A 6,501-nucleotide genomic window follows, 5' to 3' on the forward strand; every position below is an offset into this window, starting at 1 on the left:
ATAACTCTAAGTGGGCCAAATTAGAAAATAACACCTGCAAAAAGACCCGATTTTGGTTATAACACCTTAACATTTCGAAATTTTATTATAACACCTACAAAAATCCCAAAATTTTGGTTTCACCACCCACTAACGGATTTTTGGATGGAAACCGTTAGTGGGACCCACTAGGGACTCGTGTCAGTTGTTTATTGGCTTAAAAATAAAAATTAATAAAAATTAAAATTAAAAAAAAAACCCCTAAACTCTAACCCAGCCACCAGCCCCACCACCGCCGACTGTCACTACACCGCCGGAGACCCCCCACTGTCGTTGGATTCCATTCCTTCTCCGGCGAAACCACCGGCCGTCACCCCCACCAACATCAGCCCCCCCGTAAATCCCCTTCCCCCTTCCTTCTCCCCGAAAAATCACCCCAACCCACCACAACCCTCCACGAAAACCACTTAGCCCCTTCGCCTCTTTCAGACCCACAACCAAACCACCGTCAACAACCGCTACAAGCACAAATCGAAATTTCGCAAGTGGTTCTCCATCAATTTCAGGCGTCAAACGGGAAGTTGTCTTAGCCAAATTCCGGTGGTGTTGCTTCGCAAAAACCGGCTGAAATCGCTGCGAAATTCAGCAGATTCGCAGGTGGTTCTCCGTCAATTCGCAGGTGGTTGTTCGGAAGATTTCGTGGCTCAAGAAACGGGCTGAAATCCTGCAGAATCTGGTGAGTTTCGTCGGTGAAGTTCTGGCGATTTCACTGCTCAGGAAACCGTCAATTGCAAGCTTTAATCCGGAAGGTTTTTCGCTGCTCAACTTCAGGGCTGGGCTGGGCCTGGTATCGCCGGATTATGCGAGGGCAGGTGATGCCGGCGGCTGGGTAGGTGGTGTCGATGGTGGGGCTGCCTGGGTTAGGGGGTTAGGGTTTTTTTTTTTTCTTTTTTTTTAAGCCAATACACAGCTGACACGTGTCCCTAGTGGGTCCCACTAACGGTTTCCATCCAAAAATCCGTTAGTGGGTGGTGAAACCAAAATTTTGGGATTTTTGTAGGTGTTATAATAAAATTTCGAAATGTTAAGGTGTTATAACCAAAATCGGGTCTTTTTACAGGTGTTATTTTCTAATTTGGCCTAACTCTAATTATCAATAAGTAAAAATTCTAAAAAGTTGATATTTTGAAAATACACATTAAGGGGAATGCAACAAAATCTCACATGATAATATTTTTTCTTATCTATAAATTCAAAAGGTTAATCAAACTTAAATATGTGAATAGTGTTAAAAGTCAAAAGATATCATCTAATTTGAAACGGAAGAAGCATTTTTAATGTATAAGATGTTTCTAAGATTATTTTCTTTAATTTATTTCGAAAGCGCACCGAGCGGGTCGGCTGTTTTGTAGTTTTTGTTTCTATCATAACTTTTGGTTCGAACTTCAAATAATATATCTTGATTCTTGAAATCTCTAAAAGTCTACTTTCCAACAAAATAGTGCAAGGGTGTCGATTTTGAATCGAATTTAGTATTTGACTCATACTTTTTTATATTATTCGTTTTAAATATAATTGGGCTTATGATATATCTATCGTTGGAAAGCTTATTTCAAAGGCTATCCAAAGATGTAGGATTTGCATAAAATTTATGAAACACATAAATCAGATTTGCATGATTTCGGGATGCTGTTATGAAAAGAGAAACTCGGGTTAAAGTTTGTGGATTTTGGGCTAGAAAAAGTGGGTGGGTTATTAAAATGAGTAAAATGGCTTAGGAAATGACAATGGACTAGCATAAAAGGACTATTCAAGTAATTTTTCAACACATTACGCGAATCAGACCAAAATAGACAGTAAAGGTTTATTTCGTCACTTGGCTTTATTTGGAGAGATATTTTTAGATGTCTATATTTATGTGTTTTAGTTAAATTAGTCTTGATTTATAGTTATCATATTGTACTTGGTAGGAACTACTCCCTCTGTTTATTTTAAATGCATCACTTCCCTTTTATGGGTGTTACTTTTATATTTGATAACTTTATACTATATTTTATAAATTCTCTCTCTTATTTTAAACCTCATTTACTCTCTCACATACTTTCATTTTCATGGTCCCCGTTTTTGTACTATAATAAATTATTCACCCACTCACAATATTTTATTACTCTCCTTAAACTCTGCGCATCACCAATTGGTGCATTTAAAATAAGAGAGATTACCGTACATAACTAGCTTTTGTGGATGCTCTAAGATAATGCAAAAACTCAACATAGAGATTCATGATTATATAATGGATAATGGATTGATATCAGATCAATAACTAATTATTAATACTTGTATATTCTACTAAAAATTATTGAAAGGACAAGTTTAATACCCCAATTACATGATTAGATGCGAAATTAACTTAATAATATAAAGACAATAAATTGGACCACCGGTTCTAATGAAAGGCACAAGATCGAAGGGAAGAGTTGCTTGTCAATCCCCTTGATTTCCATAACTGTTTCGAAAGCTCTCAAGTGAAAGTAGGGGTTATCTGTGGGCTTAAATTTAGGAATGCCAGTGGTAGAGAACTTGTTCAGAAGAAGTTCCTTATCTAGTGGTATTCCCTTGGTACTCATATCAAGATACTTATAGTTATTGGAAACTTAGCTTAGCTTCTCTTGGATGCGCTTGATAGTCTCAGGCAGAACTTGTTTATCATTATCTTTAACTTTCTCCACTAGAGTGGAGAGTCCCTTGACAAGCTTGGCGAGAGTATCCATTGGTTTCTTCTTCCTTCGAACCGTGTTTCTGAAGAAGATCACTTTTATGTAGGAGTTATCTCGAACTAATCGTCCTTCTTTCCTCGACAAAACACTATAGAAAATGAAACCATGGACATTTCTTGTCAATTACATGACTCAAACTCGATTCAACATCCACATATGAGGAAAATTCCCGAAAGAGAATAATGTATGAGGGAGAACGATATGTATGGAGAAAGTATGTTGGAGGAAAGTATGCGAGAAGATATATACGTATAGGGAAAGTATGTGAATGCGGAAAGTGTTTTAGAAGGAAGGGAAGTATGTAATGTTTGGAAACTCATGTAAAGGGAAAGGATGTATTTGCGGAAAGACATGGAAATTTCCGGGAATAAGACCGATTCTCACCTCAAATGACAGAAAAAGATGACTCGTGCATGGATCCATGACATGGTCATGGTAGACAATATGTACAGAGTGTGTGTGAAGATTTGTGGGTGTAATTGATATTTACATGACTCCCGTCATGACCAAGTGACTAGACATGTGGTTAGACTCATACAAGACTAGGGAAAGATCGTATACTAACGGTTAACTGGTTAATCATGGTAGTGGGACTCGATGTGAAGATGATGAAAGAAGGACTGAACCATCGCGTGACGATGGCTTCATCATGACGCGCCAAACTTGTCGCGACACGATGGTCACCATCGTCATGCGCCACTAGTCTAAGGTGCTTCACCAATATCGGAACATCACAGTGACTTGTTTTCAGTCGTTTTTTTTTTGAAGGTTTATGCCTAAAGTCTTCTAGGTCGAGCAAATTTATATTTTATGGGTTCATATTAATTAAGCAAATTAATTAAGCAAAGTCCTCTTAGCTTCGGGCTAGTAAATATCGGTTGTAAACAGAAATATGTACAAGAAACAAGTCAAAGAAAAGGGTTAGTTTAATCACAAAGAAGGTATGCAAAAGTAGACAAGTAGCCACAACATGATGTGTAGACATCAACTTTTAGTCCCCTGTCCCGACCAGAAGTGTTATGACGATAAATAATTCCATATTTGAGCTGGATTGGAGAAAGGAATGCTAATGGACTACTGACTAAAGCCTAAACACATAAAACTAACTAGCTTGACCCAAACAAAATGAATTAAAGCTCATTAATGTAAAGCTCGATAAGAAATTAGGCCTTATCCAAAGATTAAATAAACCTATAATTTTGAACGGATTTAGAGTTCCTAGGTTAAAATCTAGGGCTACCGCTGGAAAATCTGTGCGCAACTCATGTGGTTGCGTGCAGCAGCCATCTCAACTCTCAGTGATGCGCTTGCGGAACATTTAGAATTTCAGAAAGATATTGAATCGAATCTTACCATACAACCACGCGCAAGATTAGATGTTGCGCTACCCTGTGCAGCTCAGCTCCTTCACTTGCGCGCGGAAGCCGCATGCAACCTGCTGCGACAGAATCTCTAAAACCCTAATCTCAACCATTACCTATAAATAGAGGTTCAATACGAGCTTTAAACACACAAAAAAAAAGCCAGAAAGTCAGTAGTAACATCTTTGTGAACTTATGTAATAAAACCCTCTTGTCCTTAACACTCACCCTTTAATTGTTTTGTTCTTACGGTGGAGGTACCCCAACAAGAAGGTGTGCATTTTCATTTTAAACTAAGATCTAGCAAGGAAAAGTGGTAATTCCCGATCCCTTAGATAAATCATTTTACTTTTCTTGTCTTAGATCACTTAAATTAATTAATTAATTAATGTTGTTTGATCACGATAAAATAAACATTTAATTAATTAATATTACATAGTATTCGTTTGTTAAACAAGACTAGAATTGAATAAATTAATTGATTGTTTTATCAATTAAGCCAAGGCACATCTTGTTTATTATTGTTTTTTCACGAATTTGAATTAAATAAGAATAACGACGACTTCGTTGTAATGTAATCCTTATGTGATTGACACGTGTTAATAAAATCAACTAACTTAGTTTTAGGCATCACGTTGCATATATTGTTTGGCTGTGCAATTGTGATAAAGAAAGAGCTAGTAGAGGCCGCACTAGGGCTAGGATGGCGATTCCCCTAAAAAAGGAACTTATCTTAGTACCCTTGCTCCTAAACTCATTTCTGGTACAAGTAGACCAATTTGGGCATAGGTAAACTTATGATTCGTGCTAAGTATCCCTTGAACTCTACTTGAGAGAAAGGCATGAACGAGGTTTATGGGTTTTCTTAAAACTCATTGGTGACTCTCTATTGGTTTCTTTTAAAAAAAATGTAACGATAGAATCAATTCTAATTCAAGGTCCCCCTGACAGTTAGGAATTCAAATCCTAACAGACCCCAAAAAAAGTTTAAAGTCATAGGCTTCTCTCGGTCCAACAAACCAACAAATAGAGAAAGAGCATGGAAAGATATTACCGGATATAGGTGGGTGTAAATGCCCACAAATGACCCAATTCAACCTTTCAAAGCCAGTCTCCAAAGCTATGCCTCATATGCAGTGGCGGACCTAGGCTTGTGCCTGGTGGGTCAAGTGACTCACCAGGGCCCAAAATTTTTTTTTAGTTATTTTTTTATTTTTTTTAAAAAAAAAAAAAAAAACTAACATTAGCTTCCCGTCTTCCCGAGTTACTGTCTTCCTCAAAGTTCAAACCCTAGCCTTCTTCTCTAGTTCTCTTTGCCTCTTCGCTTCATCTCTAGTTCTCCACCCAGCCACCGTTCTCTGTCGACTGCTGATCTGGTTGCTCCGTCTCCGTCTAGTCGGCAGTCGCCTGCTCCGTCTCCGTGGACGGTGGACTCCGTCCTCTTTGCCTCAGCGCCTCTAGTCTTCGCATTTCGAAATCGCTAGTGCCTAGTAAGTTGATTTCTAATTTTTATTTTTAATTTCTAATCTTCAATTTAATTCAGTCTAATTAGTTAATTTTATTAAACTTTTGGTTTAAACTTTGGTTGATTTGTAGTTAACGCAATTTAACTCATGCCTCGTCGCCTACTCGCCTCAAGTGCTGCGCCGCCTGTGCGGGTTGTGCTGATGACTTGCTGAGTGTTGGCCGTGGCCCTGCTGTAGTGCTGCTCCGCCTGCTCCGCTGCTCGCCTTAATCAGCGCCTGCCGCCTCCGCCTAGCAAGGTAGGTAATCATCAATTGATTCTTTTTTTTTTTTGTGAATTTTTGATCAAATTTGCATTACTTGTCTCTTAAAATTAGTATATACGGTGAATGTTCATTAAATTTGCATTATTTGTGTAAATTGTGTTTTGACTGTTAAATTGAACTTATTAGTTTATCTGTTTATGTCATTATGTGAAATTGTGAATATGTGATGTCGGACATTGCATAAGACAACAATTAGACTATTAGAGTATTAGTATAAGGAGGATTATAAATTTATAATTAGATTACAGTGTGGACTGGTTAGTGCTTAGTGGTGCTAGTCGCATATTCGACTGGAAGTTCCGTATAGACTAGTGGAGATATTAGATTGGAAGTTCCGTAATCTTGTCAATTTTCTATTTAGATGATCTTTGTAAATAATTTTCTTGGGGAATATTGCTTGATTTAGTTGAATATTTATTCAAATTTCAGAATGAAGAGAAAACACATTCTAAATGAAATGCAAAACATTACTAGCTTCTTTGCTAAAAAGAATCCTACTCCAACTTCTCTTCCACATCCCACACAAAATGAACAAACTATATCTCCACCTCAAGAAAGTGAACAACTTTCATCTCCATCTCATTATTCAACTCA

The sequence above is a fragment of the Chenopodium quinoa genome, unplaced genomic scaffold (genome assembly GCF_001683475.1).
Source record: "Chenopodium quinoa cultivar QQ74 unplaced genomic scaffold, ASM168347v1, whole genome shotgun sequence".
NCBI lineage: Eukaryota > Viridiplantae > Streptophyta > Magnoliopsida > Caryophyllales > Amaranthaceae > Chenopodium > Chenopodium quinoa.